Raw genomic sequence first — 18,627 nt, 5'->3', positions numbered from 1 at the left:
CATTTTCCCACATATAGTCCATCTGCCAAATTTTTGCCCACTCACTGAGCCTATTTTTCCATTTGTAGATTCTTTGTGTCATCCTCACAAATTGCTTTCCCAAATATCTTTGTATCATCAGCAAATTTGATGAAGTTACATTCAGTCCCTTCATCCAAGTTATTAATATAAATTGTAAATAGTTGAGGCCCCAGCACTGATCACTGTGGCACCCCACTAGTTACAGTTTGCCAACCTGAACACAACCCATTTATCCTGACTCTCTGCTTCCTGTTGGTTAGCCAATCCTCTATGCATGCTAATATATTACCCCCAACCCCGTGAACTTTTACCCCATTATTAATTCTCCAGTCCCATCCTCTAAGGGACCAACATTTACTTTAGCTATTCGTTTCCTTTTTATATACCTGTAGAAGCTCTTACTGTCTGTTTTTTATAGTTCTTGCTCGTTTACTCTCATACGCTATCTTCTCTGTCTTTATCATTTTTTTAGTCATCCTTTGCTGGTTTCCAAAACTTTCCCAATCCTCTGGCCTTCCACTGTCCTTCGCAACATTATGTGCCTTTGTTTTCAATTTAATACCATCCTTTACTTCTTTAGTTAGCCACGGATGGTTCATTCTTCTCTTAGCATCTTTATTTCTCACTGGAATAAATCTTTGCTGAGAGTTATGAAATATCTCCTTAAATGTTTGCCACTGCGTTTCTACAGTTTTACCCTGTAATATACTTTCCTAGTCCACTTTAACCAACTCTGCCTTCATACCTTTGTAATTATCTTTATTTAAGTTCAGGACACTAGTTTGAGACCTAGCTTTCTCACCCTCAAACTAAATTTGAAATTCTACCATGTTATGATCACTTTTCCCAAGAGGATCCTTCACTACAAGATTATTCATTAATCCAGACTCGTTACACATTACCAGATCTAAAATAGTTTGCTCCCTGGTTGGTTCCACAATGTGTTGTTCCAAGAAACCATCCCGCATAAACGCTATGAACTCTTGCTCAAGGTTACCATTGCCAATTTGATTTGTCCAATCATTATGCAGATTAAAATCATCCATGATTATTGCTGTATCTTTCTTACAAACCTCATTATTTGCCACAGAATGGCTGCTGTTTGGGGGTCTGTAGACAACTCCCACCAGTGACTTCTTTCCTTTATTACTTCTTATCTCCATCCAAACTAATTCTACATCTTGAGCTTCTGAGCCAATATCATTTCTTACTACTGCAATGATCTCATCCTTTATTAACAGAGCTACTCCACCTCCTTTTCCTTTCAGCCTATCCTTACAAAATACCCCTGAATATTTAGTTCCCAGCATTGGTCACCTTGCAACCACGTTTCTGTGATGGCAATCAGATCATACCCATTTATTTCTATTTGTGCCATCAACTCATCGATCTTGTTATGAATGCTTCGTGTGTTCAGATATAGAGCTTTTAATTTTGTCCTATGTGTATAAGCTCTATCCCTACTTGTCCCACTCTGGTTATCATTACCCCCTATCGCTACCCTACACTTTTGCCTTCTCCTTTCTCTTTGAACTTTTTAATTTCCACTCACAGGATGACTTCCTTGTGTACCATACTTGTGCTTTATCACTAATTTCTTTGGGCTAGAATTTCCCCTCCAATCGCTGGCACCGGATCCTGAGCGATATTCCGGCAGTTGCATCTTTTGACTCGCCGGAATACCGCTGGTGCGCGCTCCCGCGGTTTTCAGGTCCTCGATGTCGATAGTGGCGAAGCCTCGCAATAGCGAACTTGAGTGGGCGGCGAAAACGAGAGAAGAGTCAGCGACCTCCTTACCTTTAGTAAGGGAAGCAGAACCACTACAGAAAACATCCGGAAAATCTTCTCTGCGCATGCGCGGTCATTCTCCCGCGATTTCGGGGTCAAGGGTGACCCCGCACATGCACAGAGAAGAGTAGGACAGCACTGAACATCTTGAAGCTGCAGAGGTTGTTTGAGGTCAGTGAGAGAGGAGCTGTGAGAGGATATGTAAGGTTTTTTGAGGAGTACATTGATTATATTCAGTATATTTACATTTATATCATAATATAAAATAAAATTAATAATATAACTAGTAATAATTATAATAATAATAGATCTTAAAATCTTAAAAAATAATAGTAATAATAATAATAAATAAATAATTATATATATATATATATATCTCACACACACATAAAAAACTAAATATCAACAAAATGGAAAATCAGGCCATGGAAGTGGAGAAGCCGTTAGGTGGGAGGAAAAGGGCCACTCATTTCTCGGAGGAAGCCCAGGAGTCATTGGTGGAAGAAGTGAAGGCCCGTTGGAATCCGCTAACACGGGGTGGGCGAGGGAAACCGTCACCGTTCGTGTATCAGCAGTTATTGCGAGAGATCGCTGAGGCGGTGTCCTCCGTCGTGCCCGTGATGCGGGAGCCTAACCAGTGCCGCAAATGGTGGAATGACATCGTTGGGTCTGCGAGAGTAAGTACTAACTTTTATCATGTATTGACGATTTAGCCCTCTGTACTTTCATGTGTTCATCATGCAACATTTGCGTGCTAACAAAATTTAAATTGTGCACTCAGTGACAAAAAGACTGCGGGATGGTTAATTGGGGATGTGTACCTCTATATTGTGTATGTATGTATGTGTGTGTTCTGCATTAGTAGCTGTCAAATTAGTTCACACATATTTTCTGTCCCCTTTGCTGAAAAAATTGGTCGGCAATAAGACGGAGCTCTGCAAAATGGGCGGTGGTCCGTCGAAGACTATTCTTCTGATGAACCTCGAGGAATGTGCTGCAGCCCTGACGGGAGTGTATGATCGCACCGCCACATGTGTTGGTGCCGAACCAGTTCTCCTGGAGGGTAAGTCTGCATAATCCCTGGACTGTACTGCGGTCACGTAATTCAATCTTACAGCAATATAATGTAGAATGTAATGTAATGCTGGGAGCAAGACATATTGTTAGTTGTGACATGATTTATTGGTTGATCACACTCTGCCACTTGGAAAGCAAACTGTTTGGGACTCAAGTTTTGTTATATCATGTACTTTCTCTATACTTTGCTTATGATAGTTTCATGTAATAATTCTCAGTAAAAAATGTTTGTTCTCCACATAAGCCTGCGCAAAGTGAATTACTCTGATGTTACGTCTGAACCTGCCCCTCCCCTGCCACCAACCATTAATGTTATGTTATGTACAGTTGCACAAGTGGAGCCGCCTGCCCCTCCAAGAGAGGAGTCATTGCAGGGAAGAACAAATGAAGAGATGGTAGAAGAGATGGAGGAGATGGTGCTGCAGGAGCTGGAGGAGAGCACTCCTCAAAGTGTTGTAACGGTAGTGGTGCAGGAGGAGGGAGGGGTGGCAGGACTTGAAGGGTCTTTTCTACTGGTGGCCACTGGTTCCTTATCCGGCCTGAGGAAACAGGATCAAGCAGAATGCAACCGCGCACACCGACACCCATGGTGAATTCGTGGCGGTTGATCTGCCAAAGTGGGAACGCTGCGCGACAGGTAGATGCAAGCCTGAACATGGTGGGATTGTCTAGGATGAGCAGCGACTTGATTGAAGAGCTCCTCCAGGCTATTGCCAGGTTGTCCGAAAACATCGCGGCTTTAGCAGCCCATCAATCGGAGGACATAACGGAGCTGATTGCTGCGGTGAAGTAGAACACCCAGACTGCCAAAGTCGATGGTCATGGGATATGGCACTGCATCCCAAGGTGCCATACCAGCAATGGTGACAGCACCTGATCGGCGGGAGGAACCAGTTTCTTCCGACTTTGAAGATGAGTCCTCAGCACCTCCATCTTCTCCAGAACACCCAAACATAGTGCTGACATTCTTCCCCACCCCCACCCCCTCAGCAGTCATGCTCGAGGTTCTGTGCTGCTGCATGACATACTAATCCCGCCATGGGCAGGGCCAGGGGTATTGATAGCGGGAGGAGGAGAGGGTTAGGGCCAAGGATCGGGAGGATTGAGGCGGAAAGGCATTGGGAAAGGTGGCTGCAGGTAGAATTGTCGGAGAGTGCAAGGGTGTTTTCAGTGTTGTTTATACTGTTGTTGATGTTGTTGCTGTTGTTGTTGCTGTTTGTTATTCATAATGTTTTTTTTTGTATAAATTTTCATTCAGAACAATTATGTTATTTTATTACGTTGTTAAAGTTTAATACAAATTACAAGTTTAATATAAAATTTTATTCAACTAAACCATTCTTGTATTGTGTCTCACTCACTTCTGGGAAGGGGAAAATATATCCAATTGACAACTTTTCAGAAAAACAACTTTAAAGGTGTGATTGATGGTGTCCCTTGTAAACTCATACCTCATCTTGGATGACCTAGACCCAACTGACTGGGGTTTTCTTCAGTCTTGTGAACATCACGTTACTGGCTGTCACTCACAATGCAACAGCTCTACAACTATTTTGAAAAGTAACTTTAAATTAAGTGGCCCCTTTTTTTTGAGGGCACCAAAAACCACAATTTAACAATTTGAAATTAAAGGGAACCTTTTTCAAATCAGATCAAATTAAAATTCTGTTCCCTGTTGAAAATATGCACTCCAGTCCCTCCAGTGCCCAACTCTCGTGGAAGGCCGCGAGTGCGCCGGTGGACACCACGTGCTCCATCTCCAGGGACATCCTGGCTCGGATGGAACCGCAGAAGAGAGGCAGGCAGTCGGGCTGAATGACCCCCTCGACCGCCCGCTGCCTAGACCGGTTAATGGCCACCTTTGCAACAGCTCTACAAACCTGTGAGCATCCTCACAGATGCATACATTACAGTTGTGACGCCTGCTACAGTTGAATAGTCCCACGACCACAGTGTCAAGCCACATGAAGAATGATTACTTGGATGAGGCCCCAGTGGACACAACCCCTCCCCCCTCCCCATCCCCCCCCCCCCCCCCACCGCAAACCCCACCCCGGCCCAACTACAGCCAGCATCAGTAAAAGTGGGAGGGGGATGGAGAAAATTTCCAGCAAATAATTCATGTTCAGCAATGAATAGCTCAGTGGGCTGACTCCAATGGCTTTTTCCTGAGTGGTGTTACATATGTTGCTTATGTTACAAAATCCCTTTCCTGCCACTCACAAAATCAGCCCCGCGGCATGTTACACAGGTACTGGTCAGTTAATCCAGTCAAACAGACGCGAAACATCTGCAATCGAATTGGGTTTATTTTTTAAATAATGTTTCGATTGGGAGCGTCTGTTTCTGCAGACCCAGAAATACACTAGGCAGCATCGCTCAGCAAACACCCTGAGTTCAGTGTGTCTCTGAATTGACGGCAACTGGTGAGACATGGCGTGAGATCAGTAGTGAGGCATCATTCCTCGCCAACCTGCATTCCTCAGTTTAAAAAAAAGTTCAAGCAATAAAATTAAACCTCCTCTCCCTCCTTCCCATCCCACTCACACATGAAACCGCTAATAATATATTTCATTGGCGGTGATTGCTGCAACTGGCTTTAATTAGATCAGCCCAAGCCTGGTTGTAAGTACTCCAAAAATTACTTTATTGTATATGAAATGTGATAATAAATACAGATTTTCTTTCTAAAGGTTAATGAACTGTAATGCGTCCCAAGCTCCAAATGTTTATATCAGCCTCTGCAAATGTTGCTTCCTCTCCATGCAAACTGCTCCAGTAACTGAAGTTGGCCCAGGAGCTTGATGGAAGTTCAACTCATGATGCTGATGGAACAAATGCTGAGGTTGCTCCTCATCGGTCTAATTCAAAAATCTCTGGTTGGATGTAATGGGGAGCAAATGTTGTTGGGAAGGTGAGAGGGTGTCTCCTCAGACTGTTATATCACCTGATAGTGAGATTGAAAAGGGGTGGCAGCCTGGAAGTACTGCTTCTCCTTAGAGCTCTGACCCACAGCAGCCCTCCAGCAGCTCACCCGAGTGGCTATCCCTTTGAGCCGAGCGAATTTTGAGCTATTTGGCTATGAATCAAATTTACAGCACAGAAGGAGGCCATCTCGGCCCATCGTGTCCGCACTGGCCGACCAAGAACTATCCAGCCTAATCCCACTTTCCAGCTCTGAGCTCTATGGGTGTATTGCAGCTGAGCCCGATTAGGTGATCTAAAAGTATATCAATACATTTTAGAAGAAAGTGTTTGGTCTCTTGGTGCTGAAGCGCAGCTTGTGCTGGTGACGCAGGATTGTGTGTGGCAGAGGGAAATTGATCTTGGAATCATGGAACAGGGAATAGGGGGGTTCCCCCTCCGGGTCAGGGAATGGGGGGGCTTCTCCAGGTCAGGGAATGGGAAGCTACCCCTCCGGGTCAGGGAATGGGGAGGCTCCCCTCCGGGTCAGAGAATGGGAGGCTACCCCTCCGGGTCAGGGAATGGGGGGGTCTCCCTCTGGGTCAGTGAATGGGAAGCTCCCCCTCCGGGTCAGGGAATGGGGGGGGGGCTCCCCCTTCGGGTCAGGGAATGGGAGGCTACCCCTCCGGGTCAGGGAATGGGAGGCTACCCCTCCGGGTCAGGGAATGGGGGGGGCTCCCCCTCCGGGTCAGGGAATGGGGGGGTCTCCCTCTGGGTCAGTGAATGGGAAGCTCCCCCTCCGGGTCAGGGAATAGGGGGCTCCCCTCCGGGTCAGGGAATGGGGGGTCTCCCTCCGGGTCAGTGAATGGGAAGCTACCCCTCCGGGTCAGGGAATGGGAGGCTCCCCCTTCGGGTCAGTGAATGGGAGGCTCCCCTCTGAGTCAGGGAATGCGAGGCTCCCCCTCCGGGTCAGGGAATGGGGGGGGGGGCTCCCCCTTCGGGTCAGGGAATGGGAGGCTCCCCCTCCGAGTCAGGGAATAGGGGGCTCCCCTCCGGCTCAGTGAATGGGGGGGCTCCCCCTCCGGGTCAGGAAATGGGGGGGGCTCCCCCTCTGGGTCAGAGAATGGGGGGGCTCCCCTCCGGGTCAGTGAATGGGGGGGCTCCCCCTTCGGGTCAGGGAATAGGGAGCTCCCCTCCGGCTCAGTGAATGGGGGGGCTGCCCCTCCGGGTCAGTGAATGGGGGGGTTCCCCCTCCGGGTCAGTGAATGGTGGGGCTCCCCCTCCGGGTCAGGGAATGGGGGGTTTGCCCCTCCGGGTCAGAGAATGGGGGGGCTTCCCCTCCGGGTCAGAGAATGGGGGGGCTCCTCCTCTGGGTCAGTGAATGGGGTGGCTCCCCCTCCGGGTCAGAGAATGGGGGGGCTCCCCCTCCGGGTCAGAGAATGGGGGGGCTCCCCCTCCGGGTCAGAGAATGGGGGGGCTCCCCCTCCGGGTCAGAGAATGGGGGGGCTCCCCCTCCGGGTCAGTGAATGGTGGGGCTCCCCCTCCGGGTCAGGGAATGGGAAGCTCCCCCTCCGGGTCAGGGAATAGGGGGCTCCCCTCCGGGTCAGGGAATGGGGGGTCTCCCTCCGGGTCAGTGAATGGGAAGCTACCCCTCCGGGTCAGGGAATGGGAGGCTCCCCCTTCGGGTCAGTGAATGGGGGGGGCTCCCCCTTCGGGTCAGGGAATGGGAGGCTCCCCCTCCGGGTCAGGGAATGGGGGGGGCTCCCCCTTCGGGTCAGGGAATGGGAGGCTCCCCCTCCGAGTCAGGGAATAGAGGGCTCCCCTCCGGCTCAGTGAATGGGGGGGCTCCCCCTCCGGGTCAGGAAATTGGGGGGGCTCCCCCTCTGGGTCAGAGAATGGGGGGGCTCCCCTCCGGGTCAGTGAATGGGGGGGCTCCCCCTTCGGGTCAGGGAATGGGGGGCTCCCCCTTCGGGTCAGGGAATAGGGAGCTCCCCTCCGGCTCAGTGAATGGGGGGGCTGCCCCTCCGGGTCAGTGAATGGGGGGGTTCCCCCTCCGGGTCAGAGAGTGGGGGGCTACCCCTCCGGGTCAGAGAATGGGGGGGCTCCCCCTCCGGGTCAGAGAATGGGGGGGCTGCCCCTCCGGGTCAGAGAATGGGGGGGCTCCCCCTCCGGGTCAGAGAATGGGGGGGCTCCCCCTCCGGGTCAGGGAATGGGGGGGGCTCCCCCTCTGGGTCAGAGAATGGGGGGGCTCCCCCTCTGGGTCAGTGAATGGTGGGGCTCCCCCTCTGGGTCAGTGAATGGAGGGGCTGCCCCGCCGGGTTAGTGAATGGGGGGGCTCCCCCTCTGGGTCAGTGAATGGGGGGGCTGCCCCTCCGAGTCAGTGAATGGAGGGGTTCCCCCTCCGGGTCAGAGAGTGCGGGGCTGCCCCTCCGGGTCAGAGAATGGGGGGGCTCCCCCTCCGGGTCAGAGAATGGGGGGGCTGCCCCTCCGAGTCAGGGAATGGGAGGCTCCCCCTTCGGGTCAGTGAATGGGGGGGGCTCCCCCTTCGGGTCAGGGAATGGGAGGCTCCCCCTCCGAGTCAGGGAATAGGGGGCTCCCCTCCGGCTCAGTGAATGGGGGGGCTCCCCCTCCGGGTCAGGAAATTGGGGGGGCTCCCCCTCTGGGTCAGAGAATGGGGGGGCTCCCCTCCGGGTCAGTGAATGGGGGGGCTCCCCCTTCGGGTCAGGGAATGGGGGGGCTCCCCCTTCGGGTCAGGGAATAGGGAGCTCCCCTCCGGCTCAGTGAATGGGGGGGCTGCCCCTCCGGGTCAGTGAATGGGGGGGTTCCCCCTCCGGGTCAGAGAGTGGGGGGGCTGCCCCTCCGGGTCAGAGAATGGGGGGGCTCCCCCTCCGGGTCAGAGAATGGGGGGGCTGCCCCTCCGGGTCAGAGAATGGGGGGGCTCCCCCTCCGGGTCAGTGAATGGTGGGGCTCCCCCTCCGGGTCAGGGAATGGGGGGGCTCCCCCTCTGGGTCAGAGAATGGGGGGGCTCCCCCTCCGGGTCAGAGAATGGGGGTGCTCCCCCTCCGGGTCAGGGAATGGGGGGGGCTCCCCCTCTGGGTCAGAGAATGGGGGGGCTCCCCCTCTGGGTCAGTGAATGGTGGGGCTCCCCCTCTGGGTCAGTGAATGGAGGGGCTGCCCCGCCGGGTCAGTGAATGGGGGGGCTCCCCCTCTGGGTCAGTGAATGGGGGGGCTGCCCCTCCGAGTCAGTGAATGGGGAGGCTGCCCCTCCGGGTCAGTGAATGGAGGGGCTGCCCCTCTGGGTCAGTGAATGGGGGGGCTGCCCCTCTGGGTCAGTGAATGGGGGGGCTCTCCCTCCGGGTCAGAGAATGGGGGGGCTCCCCCTCCGGGTCAGAGAATGGGGGGGCTCCCCCTCTGGGTCAGTGAATGGGGGGGCTGCCCCTCCGAGTCAGTGAATGGGGAGGCTGCCCCTCCGGGTCAGTGAATGGAGGGGCTGCCCCTCTGGGTCAGTGAATGGGGGGGCTTCCCCTCCGGGTCAGCCCTCTGGGTCAGTGAATGGGGGGGCTCCCCCTCCGGGTCAGGGAATGGTCGGGCTCCCCCTCTGGGTCAGTGAATGGTGGGGCTCCCCCTCCGGGTCAGTGAATGGGGGGCTGCCCCTCCGGGTCAGGGAATGGGGGCGCTCCCCTCCGGGCCTTCGCCCGTTCCCTGACCCCTGGGACCACCTGCTGACCCTCACTGTCTGGGCTCAAACAATCCCCAGTCCCGCGGGAGACGGAGGCTTCAGAACGAGCGCGCGTCTCTCCCGCTCCCAGCCGGACACGGGGGGGTCAGGTTCACGTTCCCTATCCGAGGGCTGTTCGACCTGTTCTCCTTCACCTGGGCGGCAGGAAGCTGGATCCACTTCTGAACGAGGTGGATATGTTCAATCTGATCAAAACCTGCCTCGACAACGTCTTGGAACTGCCATCCCTGGGGATGGAGAAGACCAAGGATGAGACCAGTGCCGACATGAAGGAGAGAGAGGTAATGATCGAGGTTGTTTCGGCGCTCATAGCGGAGTGGGCCCGATACTGACCTTTGACCTATGGTGCCCGAGTTTAAAGGGAGCCTTACTCTGTATGTAACTCGTGCTGTACCTGCCCTGGGAATGTTTGATGGGACAGTGTAGAGGGAGCTTTACTAGTATCTAAAATCTAAAATCAGAGCAGGCCAGCGACACTTGCTCGATGGAATCACTTGTACCTTCATGATCTGAATGGAGTGAGCACGAGCATAATGGCGACCCCCCATGTCACGGTAGCACTGGGAGACAACACCAGCAGTGATCAGGTCCCTGTACACCCTCTACTCCCTGTACATATGGGTTCCACTACACTGCGTTTATATATATAAGAAAATCTTCCATCTGGCTCTTTGGAGAAGATGGAACAGCTGGAGTGATCAGTCAGCCTATTATGATGGTGAAAAGTAGTCATTTCCACTCTGAATGAAGTTTATATCCCAGCTGGCAATACTGAATCATGCATAGTGCTGGCTCAAGTCAGTTAGGTACTTTAAAAATGGGCGGTTGTGATCAGAGCAATAACGGATGGGAATTAGCGCTGGGGGAAATTTTGGGCGATTTCTGGCCGGTAAATGTGGGCGGGCAATTTGCAGCAACGCCGGTGGTAAGCGTAAGCCAAAATTTTAGGTTCAGAACTTAATCAGGAGGTGAAATGGGCAGTACGGGGCGCTAATTTACATTTTTGACCAAAATGGGCGGTAACTGGGCGTTAAATGGCCGAAATTCTAGCCCTATACAATATGTATTGTGTTTTTTCACTCCTCCATAATATGCCATTTACCCATATTGTGCACAATGTTTATAATATGCTGCAAAGAGTTTGACAAAATTCACACTTAGAATTAAAAAACAAAACAAAGCATAAAGTTCTCAACCTAAAAATCCAGAACTGGGTCAAGCAAAGTGAAGCCATTGTTGAATAGAATTTAGTACAAGGGGCGAGGTAAATCAAACTTTTTAATTGAGAGAAAGCATGTAGGAAAGATATATTTAGAGTTGTGCAAGTTAATTAAATACAATATATATTAGAATCATAGAATCATAGAATGATACAGCACAGAAGGAGGCCCTTCAGCCCATCGTGCCTGTGCCAGCTTTTTGAAAGAGCTAGACACTCCCCAGCTCTTTCCCCATAGTCCTGCAAATGTTTCCACTTCAAGGCCGCGATTTCGCCAAATATGGTGAGTCCGGTGCAGCCGGCATTGGTGGCGTGCGGAGAAGGCGCTCCTGGCTACAGCCCGCTCTCTCACAACAATCTTCCCTAGATTGGGCTTGTTAAGCCTGGCCTGCGAGATTCCCAGCCAATTAATAGGAGGCGGGTCTGATGACGTCATTTGATGACGAATCATCAGCTGGTTTCCTTAAAGGGACCATGGCCAACTTTTTTTTGAGGTGCTGCAAACACTAACAAGCACTGCAGAAAGGTGAACTAACACAGCCTGGTTGTACATTGCACAGGAGGGCACAAGCAGGGATGTCGTCAGGAGGAACTGGCTGCAGTGGCGCAAACCTTTCAATGATGTCAGTAGATCACGAAACTATTGTGTTCCTAACACAGATGAGACTACACACAGGGAGGTTAAAGTAACAGTGACCTCAGTCTTTATTAAGACACTCAAGAGTGAGGAACAGGTCTTAGGGGCTGGCTTATATATAGTGCTCCCAAGGGATGCTGGGATCCCTTGGGACTTCAGGGGATGAGCTCCCTGGTGGCGGAACATGGGAGTGCATGCTTTACAGATACACAACATCACTCCCCCGCAAAGTCAAAGTAAAAACTATTTACAAGGTGAGGCGGTTGGGAACCTTTCTTTCCCTGGTGGCCTCGGTACAAATGTCTGTTCTGGTGTGTTGGCTGTGCCCGCACTGGGCTGGTGTGTTGTTGGCCCTGCAGGGCTGCTAGGTGAGCCTGGCCTTGCTGGGCTTTGGGCGTGATGGGTTCCATTTCCTGGTCTGGCGTGGTGTCGTTGATCCTTTGGGTGTGTGTTGTGGGCTCGAAAAAGGTGGTGTCTGCTGTGGGTTGTTCAGGGCAGTCTGTGAACCGCAGCCTCGTTTGGTCCAGGTGCTTTCTGCAAATTTGTCCATTGTCTAGTTTGACTACAAACACCCTACTCCCTTCTTTAGCTATCACCATGTCCGCGATCCACTTGGGACCATGTCCATAGTTTAGCACATACACAGGGTCATTCAGATTAATTTCCCGTGACACAGTAGCGCGACCATCGTTTACATTTTGTTGCTGCCGCCTGCTCTCTACCTGACCGTGCAGGTTGGGGTAAACCAGCGAGAGTCTGGTTTCAAGTGTCCTTTTCATGAGTAGCTCAGCCGGGGGCACCCCTGTGAGTGAGTGGGGTCTCGTGCGGTAGCTGAGCAGTACTCGGGACAGGCGGGTTTGGAGTGAGCCTTCTGTGACTCATTTAAGGCTGTTTGATTGTTTGTACTGCCCGCTCTGCCTGACCATTGGAGGCTGGTTTAAACGGGGCCGAGGTGACATGTTTGATCCCATTGCGGGTCATGAATTCTTTAAATTCGGCACTCGTGAAACATGGCCCGTTGTCACTGACCACTATGTCAGGCAGGTCATGGATGGCAAACATGGCCCTCAGGCTTTCAATGGTGGCGGTGGCGATGCTTCCCGACATTATTTCACGTTCAATCCATTTTGAAAAAGCATCCACCACCACCAGGAACATTTTACCGAGAAATGGGCCCGCATAGTTGACATGGATCCTTGACCATGGTCTGGAGGGCCAGGACCACAAACTTAGTGGTGCCTCTCTGGGCGCGTTGCTCAACTGAGCGCACACGCTGCATTGCCGTACACAGGAGTCTAAGTCAGAGTCGATACCAGGCCGCCACACATGTGATCTGGCTATCGCTTTCATCATTACTATACCCGGGTGTGTGCTGTGGAGATCCGAGATGAATGTCTCCCTGCCCTTTTTGGGTAGCACTACACGGTTACCCCACAACTGGCAGTCTGCCTGACTGGACAGCTTGTCCTTTCGCCGCTGGAACGCCTTGATTAGCATTTCAATGGGGATGCTGGCCCAGCTCCCATGCAGTACACAGTTTTTTACGAGGGACAGCAGAGGATCTTGGCTGGTCCAAATCCCAATCTGGCGGGCCGTGACAGGTGATTTATCATTTTCAAACGCTTCCATGACCATCAACAAGTCTGCGGACTGCGCCACCATCAACAAGTTTGCAGGCTGCGCCATTTCCACCCCCGTTGTGGGCAATGGTAGCCGACTGAGAGCATTGGCACAGTTCTCGGTGCCTGGCCTATGGTATAGTTATACGCTGATAGCGCGAGTGCCCTCCATCGTATGCGGGCTGAGGCATTAGTATTTATCCCCTTGTTTTCAGCCAACAGGGATATGAGGGGCTTGTGATCGGCTTCCAGCTCAAATTTGAGGCCAAACAGGTACTGATGCATTTTCTTTACCCCGAACACACACGCTAATGCCTCTTGCTCAATCATGCTGTAGGCCCTCTTGGCCTTCGACAAGCTCCTGGAGGCATCGGCGACAGGTTGCAACTTCCCCGCAACGTTAGTAATACACACCCGACTCCATATGATGATGCATCAAATGCTAGCACAAGTCTTTTACACGGGTTATACAATACAAGCAGCTTGTTGGAGCATAAAATATTTCTCAAAAGCAATTACTTGGTTTTTGTCCCATACACAGTTCTCACCTTTACGCAATAACACATGTAGAGGCTCTAAGAGGGTGCTTAACCCCGGTAGGAAGTTACCAAAATAGTTGAGAAGTCCCAGGAACGACCGCAGCTCCATGACGTTCTGTGGCCTGGTTCCTGATAGCCTCTGTCTTGGCGTCTGTGGGCCGAATGCCGTCCGCCGCAATCTTTCTCCCCAAAAACTCCACTTCTGTTGCCATGAAGACGCATTTCGATCTCTTCAGCCGCAGCCCTATGCGATCCAGTCGCTGGAGGACCTCCTCCAGGTTTTGTAGGTGCTCGACGGTGTCCCAACCCGTGACCAATATGTCGTCCTGAACAACCACCGTGCGTGGTACCGACTTGAGTAGACTCTCCATGTTTCTCTGGAAGATCGCTGCAGCCGACCGAATTCCAAACGGGCATCTGTTGTAGATGAACAGTCCCTTGTGCGTGTTGATGCAGGTGAGGTCCTTCGAAGACTCCTCCAGCTCCTGCGTCATGTAGGCTGAAGTCAGGTCGAGCCTTGCCTCCTGCCAGTGTCGCAAATAGGTCATCTGCCTTAGGTAGTGGGTATTTGTCCTGTAGCGAGAAACGATTAATAGTTACTTTATAATCGCCGCAAATCCTGACCGTGCCATCACTTTTGAGTACTGGAACAATCGGGTTGGCCCACTCGCTGAATTCCACTGGGGAGATGATGCCCTCGCGTTGCAGCCTGTCCAGCTCGATTTCCACTCTCTCCCTCATCATGTGAGGTACCGCTCGTGCCTTGTGGTGAATGGGTTGTGCCTCTGGGACCAAGTGGATCCGCACCTTCGCCCTGGAAAAGTTTCCAATGCCTGGCTCAAAAAGGGAAGGAAATTTGTTAAGAACCTGGGTACTTGAGGCCTCATCGACATGTGATAGTGCTCGGATGTCATCCCAGTTCCAGCAGATTTTGCCTAGCCAGCTCCTTCCAAGCAGTGTGGGGCCATCGCCCAGGACAATCCAGAGTGGCAGTTCATGCACCGTGCCCTCGTAGGTGACATTGACCATGACACGGCCCAGGACAGTGATAATCTCTTTGGTGTACGTTCTCAGTTTCGTGTGGATGTGGCTCAGGGCTCGTCTGAGTGCCTTGTTGCACCACAGTCTCTCAAACATCTTTTTACTCATGATGGATTGGCTAGCGCCAGTGTCCAGTTCCATGACTATGGGTAAGCTAAATTTTACATTTAGCATTATAGGTGGACATTTCATCAAAAATGTGTGCACCCCGTGTACTTCAGCATCTGCCTCCTCTCTCTCAGGCTCGAAATTGCTTTGATCCACCATGGACCGATCTTCCTTGCCACGTGGTGGTTAGCAGGTTTTGCAGAGTTTGCAGCTCGTCTGCAAGCTCGTTGGCGGTGCCCCATTGTTCCACAGCTCTTGCAAGCATACCCTTTGAAGCGGCATAAATAGGCTGAATGGAAGCCTCCACAACGCCAACAAGCTATGAATTGCCTTGCATTCATCCTTTGTTGGGGACTCTGAGTCATCTGGGTCACCTGAGGCCTGCTGGCAGTTGCAGACTCATGGTTTCTGCCCTGTACATTTCTGCTCGCAAACACAGTTCCAGTTCATTTATGAACATTGCTAGCACTTGCGTGCTGAGAGATTTGTTTGGTGTTATCACTGGTGGACATAAACGCCTGTGCTATCGCAATGGCCTTACTGAGGGTCGGTGTCTCTACAGTCAAAAGTTTCCGTAGGATGGTCTCGTGACCAATGCCCAGTACAAAAAAGTCTCTGAGCATTTGCTGCAGATCGGCATCAAACTCACATTGTCCTGCAAGTCAATGCTTAGCTTGGTGACTTGGCTCGCCACTTTCTGACCTTCAGATCGCTGGCACGTGTAGAACCGATACCTCACCATCAGCACGCTCTCCCTCGGGTTAAGATGCTCCCGAACCAGTATACACAGCTCCTCATTCAACTTATCTGTGGGTTTCACTGGAGCCAGAAGATTCTTCATGAGGCTGTAGGTCGGTGCTCCGCAGACCGTGAGGAGGACCACTCTCCTTTTTGCAGCGCTTCCTTTTCCGTCCAGCTCGTTGGCTACGACGTACTGGTCTAGCCATTCGACATAAGCTTCCCAGTCCTCACCTTCCGAGAACTTCTCCAGGATGCCCACAGTTTGCTCATCTTTGCATTTGATTCGTGTACTCGTCGCCAGTTATTGTGTTCCGAACACAGATGAGACTGCACACAGGGAGGTTAAAGTAACAGTGCCCTCAGTCTTTATTAAGACACTCCAGAGTGAGGAACAGGCCTTAGGGGCCGGCTCATATACAGTGCTCCCAAGGGATGCTGGGATCCCTTGGGACTTCAGGGGATGCGCTCCCTGGTGGCGGAACGTGGGAGTGCATGCTTTACAGATACACAACAGAAACATTACTGCAAATCCACACTCAACCTCATCCTGCTGTGCCACTCACCAAATCCCCATCTCTGCTTTCCCTACCCTGCATCTGCACATCCTTACTAACACCAACTGAACTTCCACCTCCACATCACTCTCTATCCACATTATCACATCCCCATCTCACTAGCCACACCTCATATTTACCCTCATCCTATTGCAAGAATTCCAACTAATAAATCACAAGGATAGTGTTATGTAAGCAATAAAGATATAAACTGAGTAGTGTTTAATTGAACAAGGTAAAATCTTGCTTCTGCTTTATTACGGCCCAAAGTGCCTGACTCACAAAATGGCTGGCCTTTTATACCAGAGCAGCACCATGTGCGTGCTGCTCAGTGGCCTCCAACAATGACATCATCTGGTGGCTACAAACAGCATGTACATATATGACAATACCCTCCTCTGAGATCTTATCACAGTCTTTCACAGATTGAGACGTTCTGGTGCTTTACACTCCCGGGTTGACCGGCCTTGGGTGAATGTGCGGGGTCTGTTGTGGCTGGTGGCTGGATGGCTGACTTGTTGGGGATGGCAGTGGCCATGTCAGGAATTGCAAGTCCATTTTTATTGAACAAGTCCGTGATGGAAATTCCGGGTTAACTGATGACCCTTGAGTCCACTGAAGGTTGCTGGTAGGTTGGTTGGTCGTCGACGGTTTCTTCGTCCGACTGCTCTGGCTCGTCTATGTGCCTCAGCTTTGTTTGATCCATGTGTTTCCTGCAAGTTTGCTCATTCTTGAGCTTAATAACAAATACTTGTTGCCCTCCTTGGCCATGACCGTACCAGCGAACTATTTGGGACCCTGACCATAATTCAACACATATACAGGATCATTAACAGAAATCTCGCGTGACACAGTTGCGCAATCGTGGTACCCTTGTTGACTCTGTCTTTTGTATTCAACGTGATTACTTAAATCCGCGTGTACAAGAGATAAGTTGGTCTTAAGACCTCTTTTCATCATGAGTTCAGCAGGCGAGACCCCTGTGAGTGTGTGGGGTCTTATCATGTAACTCAACAGTATGCAAGACAAGCGGGTCTGCAGTGACCCTTGGGGTACTTTCCCCATGCTTTGCTTGATAATTTGTACTGCATGTTCAGCTTGCCCGTTGGATGCAGGTTTGAATGGTGCTGACCTTACATGTTTAATGCCGTTAAGTTTTACGAACTCCTGAAATTCCTGACTGGTGAAGCACGACCCATTGTCGCTCACCACTATGTCAGGCAGACCATGTGTCGCGAACATGACATTGAGTTTCTCTATGTTGCCGTGGATGTACTGGATGTCATGATTATGCATTCTATCCACTTTGAATAAGTATCCACCACCACTAAAAACATCTTGCCCAGGAAGGCACCTGCAAAATCTACATGGATCCTGGACCAAGGTTTGGATGACTATGACCACAGACTCAGCGGCGATTCCGCTGGTGCTTTGCTGAGCTGCATGTAGGTGTTGCACTGATGTACGCATGCTTGCAGCTCAGAATCAATTCCTGGCCACCCTACGTGGAACCTGGTGATGGCCTTCATCTTCACTATACCACGATGTGTGCTGTGTAATTCATGCACAAACTTCTCTCTCCCTTTCTTAGGCATTACAACTCGATTGCTCCACAATATGCAATCGGCTTGAATAGATAGTTCGTCCTTGCAACGAATGTACGGTTTGGCCTCTTTGCACATTTGCTTAGGTATGGCAGACCAATCTCCTTTGAGGATGCAACCCTTTACCACCGATAATATAGGGTCCTGGCTGGTCCGGATCTTAACTTGTTGAGCCGTGACAGGGGTACCTTCACACTCAAAAGCATCTATGATTAACATTAGATTCGCCAGTTGTGGCAACCGGCTCAAAGCATCGGCACAATTCTCTGTGCCAGGTCTGCGGTGAATGACATAATCATAGGCAGATAATGTCAGCACCCACCTTTGGATGCGGGATGAAGCGTTGGTATTGATACCTTTGCTCTCGTAAAACAAAATGAGCGGCTTGTGATCGGTCTCTAATTCAAACCTCAGACCGAACAGGTATTGATGCATCTTTTTAACACCGTACACACATGCTAAAGCTTCTTTTTCGACCATACTGTAGGCTCTTTCTGCTTTAGACAAACTTTTGGATGCATACGCAACAGGTTGAAGTTTCCCCGACTCATTGGCTTGTTGTAACATGCACCAAATTCCATGTGACGATGCGTCACAGGCCAATACTAAATGTTTACATGGGTCATAATGTACCAGCAGCTTGTTCAAGCAAAGCAGATTGGTGGCTTTCTCGAAAGCTCTGTCTTGCAATGCGCCTCACAACCAGTTGTTGCTTTTTCTCAATAGCATGTGTAGTGGTTCAAGTAAGGTGCTCAATTTAGATAGGAAATTATCAAAGTAGTTGAGTAGACCCAGGAACGAACACAACTCCGTCTCGTTCTGCGGCTTGGGTGCATTCTTGATGGTTTTCATGTCAGTAGGTCTGATGCAATCAGCGCCGATTTTCCTCCCGAGGAATTCGACCTCCTGTACCATGAAGATGCACTTCGAGCGTTTAAGTCTTATCTCACTCTGTCCAAACGCAATAGAACCTCTTCCAGGTTGTTCAGATGTTCCTTGTAGTCATGACCGGTGATCAGGTTGTCATCTTGGAACA

The 18,627-nt window shown here is 50.9% G+C and overlaps 1 protein-coding gene across 3 annotated transcripts in view; it reads left to right on the top strand.

The window, feature by feature from the left end:
- Window positions 1–1,906: 1,906 nt before the first annotated feature.
- The window catches only part of sem1 (SEM1 26S proteasome subunit), a 101,175-nt gene continuing 84,454 nt past the window's right edge, over window positions 1,907–18,627 (top strand). The window contains exons 1-3 of one of the 3 annotated variants that reach the window (XR_011593356.1): window positions 1,907–1,980; window positions 2,232–2,486; window positions 2,737–2,872. The gene's annotated coding sequence lies outside the window, so the exon portion shown is untranslated. Of the gene's footprint in view, window positions 1,981–2,231; window positions 2,873–18,627 lie in introns of all 3 variants that reach the window. The other 2 variants (XR_011593355.1, XR_011593357.1) reach the window with 2 other exon arrangements.

This window comes from Pristiophorus japonicus, chromosome 5, assembly GCF_044704955.1.
Source record: "Pristiophorus japonicus isolate sPriJap1 chromosome 5, sPriJap1.hap1, whole genome shotgun sequence".
Taxonomy (NCBI): Eukaryota; Metazoa; Chordata; class Chondrichthyes; family Pristiophoridae; genus Pristiophorus; species Pristiophorus japonicus.
The sequence above is the reverse complement of the archived record's forward strand: the minus strand, read 5'-3'. Positions and strand labels throughout refer to the sequence as shown.